Genomic DNA, 17,627 nt, shown 5'->3' with positions numbered 1-17,627 from the left:
CTGTACTTCTGGAATCCTCGCATCGAGGGCTACGCCGGCATATATATACACGTAGGGTTTGGATATTTTGGAAATCCGAGATATTTTACTAAATATTGATTTTCGGAATTAAAATAATTACAGAAAATCGGGAATTACTATTTAGGCTCCGAAAAATATCTCTGAGCTCCGAAAAATACTAGAAAAATTCCTGAGGATAGATGGAAGAATAAGGAACACAACCAAAGTGGTTTAGCTCCCGAAAAAGACTTTTGCATTGATCGAGGAAAAAGACAAAGCTCCAAGAAACATGAATTTAATCCCGAAAAAAGTCGGAAAGATTCCCGGAAAGAGAGGCATCGTCCTAACGTGTCTCAAAACCTTTTCCAAGCCTTTAGATTTTAAAAACAAGGCATCTTATCTAACTTTTGTTTTTGCAAATTTTCAAATTCTTTTTAAACCACTACTTGAAAGCAATATTTTAAAGATTGAGATTTGAATTTATTTTCCTAACCACTCATCACAAAAGTATCAATGCAACGGCATGTATGCACAAACATGTTGTTACCCTTATGTTGGATTTTAATTTAAAGAAAAATTTCTTTTACCTATGTTTTTATGAGCACAAAACTACAAAATAAATCATTTTTACTTTATTTCTAAAAGTGCAAAATTTGGGGTGTTACAATTCTACCCCCCTTAAGATGAATCTCGTCCTCGAGATTCGGAAGATGATGATCAAGACACTAGAATACACCCTACCATTGGATCTTCTTCACTTTCTCGAGTAGTTCCACCGTCTTGACAAAGATTCCTCTTGACTTTTACTCCAAATAGCATACTCGCTGATCCCCAGATGTTGATAGGCCCTCTAATTAACTATCAAGTATCCACAAACCAACTCTCTGGTACTCTTCCAATTGTTAGGCCTCTTCTCTTTTCCTTTTTTACAACCTCAATGAACTGTTGCAGCTGGGTGCTAGCTTATTCTTCACACTAACACTCCATATGCTTCTCACAAAGACCACTTTGGAATCCATTGGGTGACAAACTCTTGTCCTCACTAATTCCAAAATGTAACACAATACTTCTCAACATGTCTTGCTAGATTTTTTTTAGTCCAAGATATCAAACCGACTACTTCATACATCCATATTCCAATTGATCCTCATGTATTACTCTCTCTTGGTCCAAAATAGATTCCAACTTCAAAACACTATTAACTATATATATGCTCAGGTTGAGTTGTGACTCTTAAACACAAAACTTAATCCATGGTGCCGTCCAATCTTCTTAGCATAGCTCTTCCAATTTGCTAACGGCATTGGCAACGACTTTTATTTCTTCTAAAGATAACACATACTTCTAAACCAAAAACATTTAGTTAATTGAACCCAACACTGATGTCACAATCTCAAACCAACTTACTGAAAATGTCCCTTAGATTCTTATGGTTCACGTAGATATCACTCTTCATGTCCAAGTAGATAATACCACTATGCTCCATAATGGATAACTCCAGATCTCATATGTCAAATAGTCCATCTCAAGCCTCCATAGTTGACTTGATGCATAATTCACTACTTTTCTTACATAGAGCACATCCATATCCTTGCCAACCGCTTTATAAAAGAAACTCTTGTGTTCAACACTATAATACCTCTAATGAACGTGTGATAGAATCTTACCATTTCGAGGAACTCTGAATCCCTCTTGCATACTTAAGCGGGTTCTAGCTCAACACATCTCTCTTGAGCGATTGTCCGTATAATTCTATCATTAGAGACATCCCACAACCAAAAAGAGAACTCCATCCAAACTAAACTCACTTGAGTTGCCAAAGAACCAACTGTAGAGGAGTCCAATCATCATATTTTTGTATGCCATCAGTGCTAACTTGTCTTGAGTTGAAGGTTGAACTCCCAAGTGATGATAGCTTGAAGCGAAGACCAATCCTGACAAAATATTTGACCTCCTTGTAGATGATCCAACCTGTTAACAATCTTGAACAAAGATCCTTGTGTCTAATAGTGATTCATCAACCATAGGAATAACCGACACTTCCAAGCGAAGCTCTAGATTGTATGAGACCTCCATCTTGTGATTCCTTTATGCCTTGGCTACCCCCCTTAAGAACACATCAACCAGGGGCACCAAAGAATAGCGTGCATCTTCTTCTAAATGAGATAGTTATCATGATGTCGTCCTATTATCCCAAAGTGACTCATGTGCATTGGCAAAAACCAGAACCTACAGTTCCTCGCGAGCATAAAAACAGCAGCGTAGTAAAACTAGTATAACTTCTGTTATGTAAATCCAATGAAGTTGTACTTTATACCGTTGGAAAGCTTATGAAATCTTCTACAACTTTATTTTAGAACACTTTTCCAGATTCGGCAGTTAATTTGGTCAAAAACAGCACACAACAGAAACTGTCCCAGATTACAGACTGCACAGAAACTTCAGCTTGTGATGTTTATATCTCCCAAAATATATTAGCTATGGGGGGTGATTCCAGAGGCACATGAAAGGTACATAAGTCTAGTTGTTCCCAGAAAAATTTCATAGACTTTACATGAGCCAAAATTGTGTTCTGACCAGAAGACCACAGACTGCTCTAGATTTCTGACAGCACAGATACATCCTCTTATGATTTTCATAACTTCATAACCATAATAGCCATCAGGGTGATTCTTGAGGTCAGAGAAACATGTTGAAGTCTAGTATTCTCTAAAAGTTTACCATGATTTTTTTGATTGCCCGAAAATAGAGATATAAACCAAAGATGACAGGTTGCTCCAGAAAGATAGGATAGGAAAACAGGAGAAAACCAAAACCCAGCTATCTATTCATTAATCCTTATGTCTTATGCCTATAAACTAAATGAATTTGTGGAAAATCCCACAAAATCATTGCACTCATTACAAAGATTCAAAACAAAACATAATTATAATGACAAGCCAACAAGCAATTAAGGTGCACAATTCAATCATTGACTTACACTTGCGATACTATCGTCTTTTTCATATTATGGGTAAAGATCCTATAGCTTAACTTCAAATTACGCGAGAAGGTGGTAAGACAAGATTCTAAAAGCATATCAAAGCAAGGAGTAGATGGGAACAAAAAGCTTTTAAAGAAGCATCAAGGAGGGGACGAATATCAAGGGTAAGAATGTAGTAGGGAAGAAAATATCAAGGTTTATAGAACAAGGATTTTTGCCGTAACTTATAAATCTTAGAACGACCAGTTTCTACTAGGCTTACGTCCTACAGTCAGCATTGCTCTGATACCACTTGTAACACCCGGTTTTAAGGACAAAACCTGATGCACACCATATGTGAGTTTTTAGAATCAAATCTCACATATAGCTACAATTGAGGGGCGATATCAAATAACAACGCTTAAATACATAGCGTACTTAGTAAAAAGAATTAACCTTAGAAACAATTATCGAGTAGACAACTCCGATCTCCGGGTGCAGACTTCACTCCACTGGATCCAACTGACTGGTTGATCACAAGCCTAACTCCTTCAGACTCTAGCAAACTGATATCAAGCCTGAGGTGTGGGGGAAATTGCAAGGGTGAGTCCATGTCGAACTCCGTAAATATAGCAACAAGGTAGTGTAATCCATAACCACATGATCAAGTGTAATTGAATAATGAATTGCACATAAACAATCTAAATGAACATACAACAATTCCCTCAGTTTTCTAGGCCGCCCGTATCCGTGGGCACGGCTATTATAACAGTTTTACACTCTGCAGAGGTTGTACACTTTCACTGTGAGTCATAATTTCCAAATGTATGGGTTTGCAAGGTCCAAAACACCGGAAACCATATAAAGCCACCCAAGAGCTCGTCTAACCGGCCAGGGCCGCAGGGTCATTAGATATAGGAACCCCCCTTCCAAAAATAAAGTAAAAGGCCGCTTCCAAAGCTAGGCTCAACAGGACAGAGGCTGTCCTATACCCAACTCGCAGACCTCTAACCAGCTAGAAAAGGGTTTCTCAAATAACTAGAGCCAGAGCCATATAGCCCTCACAGCTGTACTGTAAATCCCAGCTTTTGCCAAAGGATAACATTCATCATTTATGTTTATATCACATTTCATTAAACAAGCCCAAGATCATGGTCACAGAAAGAAAACCCAAGCTATACTTGCCTTAAACACCGATCATTCGGTAAGCTTTAATCTTCAACGTTTTCTTCTTCTTCTTCTTCTTGATCTCTAACTTCTTATAGATCACCAATGCAAAACTCACCGACTGGACAAGACCGAAAAGCACCACACAAGCATCCGAACAAGCATGCATAGCAAACATACTAGATTAGATCAATACACCAATCAATAAAAAAGATTCCAAATCTAATCTACGCATTGCTACGATCTCACACACGCGAAAGACACACTAATCGGAGCTACAGTAAAACAGAAACATCTATCGAAGGATTTACGTTGGAAAGAAAACTATATGCTTTATCTATTTTAATGATCATAAAACATGTATAAGATATCTCAGGGGAATATCTAAAATTGAGTTAAGTCATTTTATACTTGAGTTATTAGATTTAGAAAACTAAGATAAATTAATCATATCTTAATTATAAATATCTTGATATCATTTATGCAAATTAAATTGAAATATAATATATATATATTCAAAGTATATATGTCACATTTAAACTTGGCAAATTACAATTTAAAGACATACATGTTTATGTCACTAATTAATCATATTTTATTAATCAACATATCTCATATTATATAAAGTATTTAAACTTTACTTTAGAAATATAGAACATGTGAGATCAACTAATAGAACAATTATATTATGTCTCATAATTGATCTAAGCAAGTCATAATTAAAAATGCATTAATGTTGGCATACGTCATATTTTATAATTATAAAAGATTATATATATACTTTTAGTCATTTAAACATCTATAAATTAAAAACATAAATCATGTGAGGGCATCTATTCATACTTAACACATATGCAACATTCAACTAATTATAATCTAAGACTGTACTGAAGTTACTGATTAATCAGATTAACAGGTTATGTATAATCACCGGAATACAAAACCTATATTGTTTCTAGTTATAAAACTAATTATAAGCATGTTAACCAATTTAATATTTAGCTATATATGAAAAATCATGTGACATGAAAACCATTAGCGCTACTGCGTAGAGTGCTTTGACATACAAGCAAACATATACAAATAAATAAAAGCAGTATAGCAAACATGATAAACAACTTATGAAAAGGTTACTGACATGTAGGTCTTGTTTCTACGATCGCGTGAGCGCAAAAACCGCTGAAAACGGAGATCGGACGGAAAAGATACGGACTCCGGACGATTTAAACAAGGGAGGGCATTCTAGGTATTTCACTTGAAAAGAGCTGAAATAAATAAAATATTTAGTATTGGCAGGATTAAACAATGATGGGAATACATATTGGAAAGATGAAACTGAAAGAATTGAATTCGGATATCATACGGATGAATAATAGATGAAAAGGACGGAAGTTAAATGAATTAGGGACCTGTCTGCGATTTAAGAAAACTTTATTCGCGGATATGCCCTTCTTCTACCTCTGGATCAAAAGCGCTACAGTAGAATTACGAGGCACTGTTCATACGGAAACAGAGGGGCGCACGCATGGAGGGAAACAGGAGCGGCCAAGGGGGAATCTGGGCGGCTGGCCATGGAGGAGCCATGGGGGAAGCTTGGCGGTCGGCTGGGGCTCTGCTGGCTGGCCAGCGGCGCAGCGACGAGCCGCGGCTGCGGTAGGCCAAGCGGCCCAGCAAGCAGCAAAGTTGCACAGGGGCTCGCACAGGGGCACAGGGAGGAGAGGGGCGGCCTCGGCCAGAGGCTCGGCCAGCGGGGGCAAGGGATGGCCGGCGGGGCTAGGCAGCGGCGCGGTAGCACTAGCCCATGGCCTGGGGCTGGCCACGAGGGCAAGAGATGGCCGACAATGGTGATGCTCGCCGGAGAAGGAAAAGAAAGGATGGGGAACGGTTCAAACGGTAACGGATTCGTGAAACAAAACACGAGACGGTGTAGAGGAGATCGATACGAACCTTGTGATTGTCTCGGAATTCGCAGGGGACACCGGAGTTGGCCGGAAAAGCTCGCCGAACCTTCGCCGGAAACCTAGCTGTGGGGAACTTCGGCGTCCGATCTGCGGGGCTACGTATGGCGGCTCAAAAAACGGGCTGTACTTCTGGAATCCTCGCATCGAGGGCTACGCCGGCATATATATACACACGTAGGGTTTGGATATTTTGGAAATCCGAGATATTTTACTAAATATTGATTTTCGGAATTAAAATAATTATAGAAAATCGGGAATTACTATTTAGGCTCCGAAAAATATCTCTGAGCTCCGAAAAATACTAGAAAAATTCCTAAGGATAGATGGAAGAATAAGGAACACAACTAAAGTGGTTTAGCTCCCGAAAAAGAGTTTTGCATTGATCGAGGAAAAAGACAAAGCTCCAAGAAACATGAATTTAATCCCGAAAAAGGTCGGAAAGATTCCCGGAAAGAGAGGCATCGTCCTAACGTGTCTCAAAACCTTTTCCAAGCCTTTAGATTTTAAAAACAAGGCATCTTATCTAACTTTTGTTTTTGCAAATTTTCAAATTCTTTTTAAACCACTACTTGAAAGCAATATTTTAAAGATTGAGATTTGAATTTATTTTCCTAACCACTCATCACAAAAGTATCAATGCAACGGCATGTATGCACAAACATGTTGTTACCCTTATGTTGGATTTTAATTTAAAGAAAAATTTCTTTTACCTATGTTTTTATGAGCACAAAACTACAAAATAAATCATTTTTACTCTATTTCTAAAAGTGCAAAATTTGGGGTGTTACATAGCGGAAACTACTGTTGTGGGGCGGCGTTTATTCATGGTGGTCTCTAGTACGATGGTATTTAAATAGCGTAGCGATAACCTATTCCACAGGTAAGCTTGAGCGCGGTCGAAACCCTAGCTTCGATGTCATCTCCTACGATTGGACTCTTCACATAACTCCTAATCTTCATGGTGCCCTTACTCGTCGTAGTCTTGGTCTTCCTCAGTGCTAAAGTCTATGAATCAACAATGGGTGAGTACTTACATACTCAGCAAGCCCTAACTATAGGGTGGAAATAGAGGTGTGGTGGTGATTATAATTAAGGGTTGGGTCCTAGCGGAGTATTACCATTCCAACTAGTCCCTAGGTTAGTGTCAAGTTACGTTACCAGTTTCATTACATATAAAAGTAAAGCTAATCATAGTATCACATCCTAGCATCTGCCCATTCCAAGGACATGACTATTCGAATAGGTTTAAGTAACTATGCAGAGGTGTACAAATTTCCCCACATGATAGGCACAATCCCTTCCATGATCAGTGGATGAAATAGGCCTAACGAGACCCCGTACCCCCTTGGGTGCTATCTAGACTTCCATATAACTCTACCATGGCTTCTCAGGGGTTAAAAAACACACTAAACTCGAGAGGATACCTTATCATCCCATCTCATAATCACAGATAATACCACATCATCCCTTCATATAATCTCAGACAATACCACATCATTCCAATATAACAGTGCCGATGATACCAAATCATCAAAATAAACAATAATAAAATGGGCTCAAACGTGGCCAAGGTCAAGGGGCTTAACATGGAGGATCCCATAGAAACCACGCCAACTGGACCACGGAAGATCACATAGCATCCGTGTCGACTCCTGATATTCTGCTGCCATCACCGGCCTCCTAGTAGAAATTATACTTCTATCTATCGGGGTGTGAGATCAAGTCTACCCATATAGACATGTGGTTGTACATAACATCACACTAGGTGAGAGGGACTACGAACCGGTCCTTATGTGACCGAGGCGAGCATCTCCCTAGGAACCCTATCTAGGCATTCCCGCCAAGGTAACTTATCCCACATAAGTTATCCCCGCTCGCCCCTTGTCGGTGTTTAGTTTTAGGTTTAACAATTTTAAGTTCTATTAATTATTATTCCTAAGTTCATCTATGTCATGGAGCTCATAAAACAACAAGATAACCATTTATCTTAATTTAACAATAATCATTTCATAATAACCGAGCTCATATTCCAAGATAATAATTAAGCAAATTATACATTTAGTGATGATTAAAGCAAGATGGTAGAGGAGAGGAGCTAGGACTTGCCTTCACTGTTGGCTACTTCCGACACATTCTCATAGTCAGGGTCTTCGCTTTCTTGATAGTCACTATCATCTGTTAGTGTAGCTATCGGATACGATTACCGCCAATCATAAAAGAAAAGAGAAAAGAAAACATAGAACAATATGGTGGTACCAGGATGAATGCATAGAGCTAGATTTTAGATGAATTTTAGATGTGGTTTCATGTAAAAAGGAGTTACGATGCAAAAGTTATGCATTTTAGAAGTTTATTCTATAGCTAATTATCTAGATGGAATTTTACATGTATTTTCTAGTGCATGAAAATGGATGCAAACTATATGATTAAATTCCCTAATGCATCTAGTTTATTTACAAATTTTCTAGGAATTTTTCTATCCTAGGAAAATAGGTTTATAGCCTTCTATGTACACTAACTGGGTGTACCTAGCGTTTTCCTAAGTGTACCTAGCGTTGTGTGTGTGGCGTGCGTGTGTGAGTGGCAGGTGGGGCCAGCCGGCCAGTCAGCAGATGATGATGGCAGCGACATTAAGGTCATGGGCCCACACGGTAGAGAGAGAAAGGGGAAGGAGGGAGGACGGACGGGGATGGGACGGTGACGGCATCGCCGTTACCCTTGGTCGCACAAGATAGCGAGAGGAAGGAGAAGGAGGAGGGGAACAATGATAGACAGAGGTAGTGCCAGTGTCGGTGACGGAAGTAGGGGAGGCAGGCGCCGAGCTCACCGGAGAAGGGTTCATTGGTGATGTCGGGCCTCGGAGGTGATAAACGAGGGGTGGACGATGCTCGCGGGGTCACGCTATAGCTGGTGGTGGGGTTATCGACAGTGGCGGGTGCCCACGGCGGTGGCAGTGGCTTGCTAGAGAGGTCATGGCGGTGTCGTGCGGTGGATACGGCCCTAGAGGCCCTAACCTATACAACTAACTACATGTACATGAGTGCGAGTGAGCGGCGAGTGTAGTGGTGGTGGTGTAGTGCCTAGCCGGACCCTGGTCGATGGTGGCAATCCGCCATGGCGGTTTCACGGGCACGGTGCTCAGCGGCAGCACGACACAGAGGCATAGGCGCTTAACTAGCTACAAAGAAAGGAAGAGAAGGAGCTCGAGGACTCACCTACTAGCCCAATCGACCGGTGGTGCGGCAGTGGAGAAGAAAGAGGGAGGTGGCTTCAATGGCGCCGACGACTCCCAATTTGGGGAAAATCAGAGTAGAGCAATATTGGTGGTCCTTAGCAACAACTTTTTACCGCCATCTAAGATCAAAAAGAGGAGGAAACTTATGCATGACTTACACATATATGTTATCACTTTGACCCATTTCCAATTGTATTGGAAGATTATTATTTTATAGGATATATACACGAATATGGTGGAAAAGGTGACAAAAATACGCTTTTCGACAAATCATAGAAGAGAAACAAGGAGAGATGTCCACCTACATGCCAAGACTAGGCCGAGCACCACCGAGGAAGCCATCTAGGCCTAGCCAGCAACCCACCGGAGCAAGGCGGTGGCGAGAGGAGAAGCCCAGGGTGTGGCCGCACCCGGGTGTGTGTTGGTGCGGGACCCACGGGATACCCCATAAGGAAGGGAGAAGAACTAGCCTAACTAGGATTCTTCCCCTGTAATCTTAGTAGTGGTATTATTCTATAATCCTACTAGAAACTCTCATTGTAAACCAACTAGGACTCTGGCCTCCTGACTATATAAAGGAGGGCAGGGCTCCTTGGATCGAGAGTTCAGACAACAATTGTACAACACAACACTTACAATCAATCCAACGCAAAGGCTAACGCCGACTGGATGTAGGGCTATTACTCGATCTACGATCGAGGGCCCGAACCAGGATAAATTGACTGTCTCTTGCATTAACCGTCGAGTTCTGCATACGTTGAAGCCCAAACATACTACCCCGGGGACCCCCGTGGTAGGCTATCGGTGGTCAAACATCGACAGCTGGCGCGCCAGGTAGGGGCTTTTAGCGAATTTGCATCCGAGAGCTCGACGGACCTCGACAACATGATCTTCTCGATGGGATCAACCTTCATCTTCGGTTCATGGATCTGCGAGGCAGGCGACGACGGCAAGCTCCAAGGCCGTCTCCTCGAAGATTCGGATCATCATCAGGACTTTTTCATTTCGACGACAACAACAGATCAGCTTGCCAAAAGATTCACGCAGCTCATAATTTTTGATCCAACTTGGATTCCGCGACTTCACGCATCTGATTCAAACTCAAGTTCCGCTTCTGAGACAAAGTCTTATCCGAGTTCTTTCAGAAAACCGAGTTCTTTTCTGACAAAGCTCCCGAACATGATGTCAACCTATCAAGAATACTACTCATAATACACTCAAAATACTTCAAAGAAGTCGGGTCCTCTTCCGTTCAGACTCCACAACATGGCGACGTCTAATCAGACATGGCCCGAAGGATTCCTCGATCCGGTGCTTAGAATGCCACTGAAGGGAGCCCAGGAAGGTCTCGTTCTAACTATAACTTCTCAAGACTGCATCGTTCACTGGCCAGGTACCATTCCTGAGGATGACGGCACCCAACTAGTCGACGATACGACGACAAAAACTCTACCCTACCAAAAAGGAGATTCGATCTATGACCTTGAAACATCTACTGAAGTTATCAACAGCTCTGGCAGTATGGAAATCAATGACGATGACAGAACAACTCACGCTAGAGAAGTATTCATGATTCGCTGTCCTCGATCACCATTGATCCCCCTAGAAATACCTGACATGAGGTCTTCAGATGAATCCGAATCCAACATATCACCATTTATCCAGGGGCACGATGGTGAGACTGAGAGTCAGAGGCAAGCGAGAGAAAGAAAGAACAAATTGAAACAAGGACGTCAACGCCATGCTAAGCAGCGAAAGGACACTTGGATCAAATATGAATCAGACCTAGCCGAGTATAATAGAAGAAAATCAGAATGAGAGGTCGAAGAAGGACGAGCAGCAAATACACCCTATGATAAGATCCGAGAAGCACTAGAAGAACTTAGGGCGACCTCATATCCCAATGAAAAATAAGAACAGCTCTGAGATTTTCTCCGATCAACAGTCCTTAAAACGCACGACGGAAGGGCAACATCTCATGAACAGGAAGATCAAAATCAAAGGAAGTCCGCTTTCGAAAGACTTAGACCAAGTGGAAGTCACAATGGAGAGAGCCGAAGAAATCACAGTCAAAACAACCGAGTCGAGCAACCAAGAAAGGCCAGAAGCAAAGCACCTACTAGGACAGCCATGCAGAACTACTCTCACCAAGACAACAGTTGGCAAGAAGGGGGTGTAGAATCAGAATATACGGAAGCCAGAACGCATGATAGATTCCCCTGTTTTGTGAACAGACTTGCTTCAATACGACTACCTCACAACTTCAAGCCGTCCAACCACTCCAAGTATGATGGCAAGACCGAACCAAAGCAATGGCTCAGGATTTACTCACAATCGATTGAATTGGCCAGAGGAGACGATGACATCAAAACCTTGTTCTTTCCCATGGCCCTAGAAACCATGCCACTCCAATGGTTTGACAAATTGAATCCAGGATCAATCAGAAATTGGGAAGACTTGCAAAGAGCTTTTTGTGAAAAAATTTCACGGGAATTATTACACATCTAATCACCCACACAGAGTTAAAAGGACTCAAGCAGAAAGGAGGTGATAGTCTCAGAAATTACTATCGATGATTTGGCGAACTACGAGCTCAAGTACATGACATCACACAACAAGAAGTAATCGAAGCCTTCTCTCACGGAATCATGGCTAGGTGGCAATTTCAAGACTTCTGTAAAGAAAACCTAAGAAACAATGAAGAATTCAGAAGAACAGTGGAAAAGATGGTTACTGCAGAGGAGAAGACACGAGAAAGATTCCCGAATAGAAACAACAGAGACAACCCGGACAGGCAAATTCCTCGAAACAACAGACATCAGGAGAGAAAGCGTGGTCCAGACAACACAGTAGCAATGGCTAACAAATCAAAGAAATTTACCAAGCCCAGAAGATATGACGACTTTGAGAACATACATTGCCCCTTGCACCCTAATGGAAAGCACACCATCGGAAATTGCTACACCTTCAACGAAAGATACACTAGAAAAGATAGTAAGGGAAACAATAAAGAAGACAATCAGAAAAAAGGAGACAACCTTGAAGACAAGGGATTCCAAAAATCTAGGGGAACAGTGGCAGTAAACTTTGCCGGGGTTCCAGATTCCAGAAGCAAACATCAAGAAAAACTAGCGTTATGAACCATCATGGCAGCAGAACCTGCTACACCAAGATATCTCAATTGGTCAGAGTATCCAATCCAATTTTCAAGAGAAGACCAATGGACCAGCGTAGGAAATGCAGGCCATTACCCACTGGTTCTAGATCCAACCATTGCCGGTATGACTGTTACAAAAGTACTAATCGACGGAGGAGCCGGACTCAACATCATTTTTTCAGAAACTCTAAGGAAGATGGGACTACAACTCGCCGGGATGATCACACCGACAACAAGCACACCTTTTTATGGCATAGTACCCGGCAAGGCAGTAATGCCACTTGGACAAATCACTCTACCGGTTACCTTTGGAACTCCCTCGAACTACCATACAGAGTTCATCAAGTTTGAAGTCGCAGACTTCGATTCATCATATCACGCAATCCTCGGGCGCCCAGCACTAGCAAAATTCATGGCAATACCGCATTATCCGTACCTATTGCTTAAGATGCCAGGGCCTAACGGTGTTCTTTCTCTTCGGAGTGATTTAAAGCGCGCATTTGACTGTGATGTTCAGGCTATTCAAATTGCAGCAAGAGCACAGGCAAACGATGGAAGAAAAGAAATAGCCACTATTGCCGCAGAAATAAGCCAAGAAGAACTAGAGATCTCGGCTAAAAAACCAAGCATCCTAGCACCACCAAAAGAAGCCGACGTCAAGCAAATCGACCTGGGCACCGGTGATCCCTCAAAAACGGCAACCATCAGTGCACACCTATCAGCAAAATAGGAACTCGCGCTCACCAACTTTCTTCGGGACAACAAAGATATCTTCGCTTGGAAGCCGGTCGACATGCCAGGGGTCCCAAGAGAGTTGGCTGAGCACAGAATTGATATCAATGAAGGCTCCAAGCCTGTGAAACAACGACTATGACGATTCTCTCCCGACAAGAAGGCAGCAATTAAAAAGGAAATTACAAAACTAATGGCAGCTGGATTCATCAGAGAAATCCTTCATCTAGATTGACTAGCAAACCTAGTTCTAGTACAGAAAAAGAATACGGACGAGTGGCGCATGTGTGTTGACTACACAGATCTTAATAAACACTACCTGAAAGATCCGTTCGGGCTACCACGCATTGATCAGATAGTTGATTCAATAGCAGGATCTGCCCTATTATCCTTTCTGGACTGCTATTCCGGATATCACCAGATCACATTAAAAGAACAGGACCAAAGCAAGACATCTTTGATCACTCTGTTCGGTGCCTACTGCTACAAGACCATGTTGTTTGGACTCAAGAATGCTGGAGCCACTTACCAAAGAGCTATCCAAACATGCCTTGGTGATCAGATCAGCGAAAACATAGAAGCATACATGGATGATGTGGTTGTAAAAATAAAGAACTTGGATGCACTGATTGAAGACTTAAAACAAACCTTCGAGAATCTGAAAGGGTGGAGGTGGAAATTGAACCCACACAAGTATGTATTTGGAGTTCCTTCAGGACAACTACTCAGATTCTTGGTCAGTCATCGTGGAATCGAAGCAAGCACAAAGCAAATTCGAGCCATAACACAGATGGGCCCTCCTCAAAGCGTCAAAGATGTACAAAAACTAACAGGCTGCATGGCGGCACTCAATCATTTCATTTCAAGACTCGGCGAAAAAGGATTACCTTTCTTTAAACTACTAAAGAAGACAGACAAGTTCGAGTGGACGGAAGAAGCCAATGAAGCTTTCAAGAAACTTAAGGCATACCTCACATCCTCACTAGTCCTAACACCTCCAAAGAAAGACGAAGACATGATGCTATATATTGCGGCAACTTCTACTGTAGTCAGCATGGCGATAGTAGTGGAAAGAGAAGAAGAAGGGCGCTTGTATAAAGTACAACGCCCAGTATACTACATCAGCGAAGTACTGTTAGAATCAAAAATCCGGTACCCGCATGTGCAAAAACTACTATATGCCCTACTGATCACTTCACGCAAGCTTCATCACTATTTTGAAAGCCACAAGATTACCGTGGTGACAGATTTCCCACTAGGAGACATCTTACACAACAAAGACGCAACAGGGTGCATATCCAAGTGGGTGGTTGAACTCGGTGCTCTCAACATCAATTTCACCCCGTGGAAAGCAATTAAATCTCAAGCCCTTGCTGATTTTGTTGCCGAATGGACAGAAATTCAACAACCCGTGTCAAGCACCATCCTTGATCATTGGAAGATGTACTTTGATGGATCACTCAAGCTAGGCGGAGCCGGTGCAGGCGTCCTCCTAATTTCTTCGGACGGAAAACAACTCAAGTATGTCCTTTAGATATTATGGCAAGCTACCAACAATGAAGCAGAATATGAAGCTCTCATCCACGGGCTACGAGTGGCAATTACCCTTGGAATCAAGCGAGTATTCGTATACGGCAATTCGACAGTAGTCATCAACCAAGTCAACAAAGATTGGGATTGCATCAAAGAAAACATGGGTGCTTACTGTGCTGAAATCCGAAAACTCGAAAAACACTTCCAAGGATTAGAAATTCTACATGTCCTGTAGGATTCCAACATTGCAGTAGATATCCTTGCCAAGCATGGATCAGACAGGGTAGAGGTCCCACCTGGTGTGTTCATAGAGGAGTTATCAGCCCCCTCTATCAAACAATCCGGTGAAATAACCCCTCAAATCTCAGCCAAAGGCACCCAGATCTTGGTAATCACCAATTTATGGACCCAGGTTTTTATTGATTACATCAAAGAGAATAAGTTGCCAGCGGAAAAACAGGAAGCCACACGAGTCGTTCGCAGAAGCAAGAATTGCGTCCTAGTAGGAGACAAGCTATACAAAAGAGCCGCATCATCAGGAGTACTCCTAAAATGCGTCTCATTTGAAGAAGGAAAACAAATCCTAGGCAAAATACACTCAGGTTGCTGTGGAAATCACGCCGCTTCAAGAACACTAATCGGCAAAGCATTTCGCACTAGTTTCTTCTAGCCAACCGCTTTGAAAGACGCAGAAGAACTCGTTAGAAGATGCAAAAGTTGTCAGATGTTCGCAAGACAGGCTCATGTGCCAGCTCACAACCTCATCTGCATCCCACCCGCTTGGCCTTTCTCCTGCTGGGGGCTGGATCAAGTAGGACCTCTCAAGAAAGCAAAGGGCGGTTTCGAGTACATCTTTGTAGCAATTGACAAGTTCACCAAGTGGATCGAATACAAACCACTCACAAAATACAGCGCAGCCAAAGCAGTCGAGTTCATCCAAGACATTATGCACCGCTTCGGCATGCCCAATCGAATCATCACAGACTTGGGTTCTCCCTTCATAGCTACAGAATTCAAAAGTTGGGCACAGGATTGTGGCTTCAGCATAGATTACGCATCAGTCGCACATCCCGAAGCCAACGGACAGGTAGAAAGGGCTAATGGACTCATACTAGCCGGATTGAAACCAAGACTGTATGAAGAGCTAGCAGACTATGGATCAAAATGGATTGAAGAATTATCCAAAGTAGTATGGGGGCTACGAACTCAAATAAGCAGAGCCACCGGATACTTGCCTTTCTTCCTAGTTTACGGATCAGAAGCCGTACTACCTGCCGACTTGATTTGGACGTCACCAAGGATAGAATAGTATGACGAAGGAGAAGCAGAACACACCAGAAGATTAGAACTCGATAGTACAGAAGAAGTTAGAATAAACGCTACCCTATAATCAGCAAGATACCTCCAAGGACTAAGGCGCCACTACAACAAGAATACCTAGTCTCGATCATTACAAGTCGGAGACCTAGTACTAAGAAGAATACAAAAACCGACGGACGCCACAAACTACTTAGTCCATGGGAAGGTCCTTTTACTGTCAAAAAAGTCATCGGACCGGGCACATACAAGCTCATAACTGAAGACGGAAAAGAAGTCAACAATACATGGCACATCAGTCAGCTACGAAGATTCTACGCATGAAAACAACTCAAGGGAAAACATGTATACAAGACACGAGAGATCATTGTTCATGATCAACAAAGATAGCGCCCACCAAAAAACATATGTATCAATATGACATATCAATATTAATGATCAATAAAGATGATTCTTTCTCGACAAACATATGTCTCATCATGGCTTACCCCGAGTTGTTTCCAAAAAGCAAAATGGCTGAAAAGACGCCTGAGCATCCCGGCCGAGAGCAAAATTGCTGAGAAGACGCTTGAGCCCGCCGATGAGGGTAGCTAACAAGCTAACACCCGAAATAAGCGCGTGTTTAGTTCCCACCCCAAATTCAAAAAAAGTGCTACAGTAGCTATCATATCGAATCTTGCGATACATGCATGGAGCATTAAATGTAGACGAAAAAAACTAATTGCACAGTTTGGTTGGAAATTGCGAGATGAACGTTTTGAGCCTAATTAGTCCATGTTTGAACACTATTTGCCAAATAAAAACGAAAATGCTACCGTAACCAAATTTCCAACTTTCACCCAACTAAACACGCGCTAAAAAGCAAAATGGCTGAAAAGACGCCTGAGCATCCCGGTCGAGAGCAAAATAGCTGAGAAGACGCTTGAGCCCACCGATGAGGGTAGCTAACAAGCTAACACCCGAAATAAAAAGCAAAATGGTTGAAAAGACGCCTGAGCATCCCGGCCGAGAGCAAAATAGCTGAGAAGACGCTTGAGCCCACCGATGAGGGCAGCTAACAAGCTAACACCTGAAATAAAAAGCAAAATGGCTAAAAAGACGCCTAAGCATCCCGGCCAAGAGCAAAATAGCTGAGAAGACGCTTGAGCCCGCCGATGAGGGTAGCTAACAAGCTAACACCCAAAATAAAAAGCAAAATAGCTGAAAAGACGCCTGAGCATCCCGGCCGAGAGCAAAATAGCTGAAAAGATGCTTGAGCCCACCGATGAGGGTAGCTAACAAGCTAACACCCGAAATAAAAAAGCAAAATGGCTGAAAAGACGCCTAAGCATCCCGACCGAGAGCAAAATAGCTGAGAAGACGCTTGAGCCCACCGATGAGGGTAGCTAACAAGCTAACACCTGAAATAAAAAGCAAAATGGCTGAAAAGACGCCTGAGCATCCTGGCCGAGAGCAAAATAGCTGAGAAGACGCTTGAGCCCGCCGATGAGGGTAGCTAACAAGCTAACACCCGAAATAAAAAGCAAAATGGCTGAAAAGATGCCTGAGCATCCCGGCCAAGAG

At 42.3% G+C, this 17,627-nt stretch overlaps 1 long non-coding RNA gene across 1 annotated transcript; it reads right to left on the bottom strand.

Moving 5' to 3' along the window:
* Nucleotides 1–3,429: 3,429 nt before the first annotated feature.
* Nucleotides 3,430–6,216, bottom strand: LOC136485312 (uncharacterized). Its single transcript, XR_010766400.1, has 3 exons — nt 6,077–6,216; nt 5,268–5,394; nt 3,430–3,540 (listed from the first exon to the last, which is right to left on the bottom strand). It is a non-coding gene; the product is annotated as an uncharacterized lncRNA (long non-coding RNA).
* Nucleotides 6,217–17,627: the final 11,411 nt, after the last annotated feature.

The sequence above is a fragment of the Miscanthus floridulus genome, chromosome 10, assembly GCF_019320115.1.
Source record: "Miscanthus floridulus cultivar M001 chromosome 10, ASM1932011v1, whole genome shotgun sequence".
Classification (NCBI taxonomy): domain Eukaryota; kingdom Viridiplantae; phylum Streptophyta; class Magnoliopsida; order Poales; family Poaceae; genus Miscanthus; species Miscanthus floridulus.
Note: the sequence above shows the minus strand (reverse complement) of the source record. Positions and strands in the feature narration are given on the sequence as shown.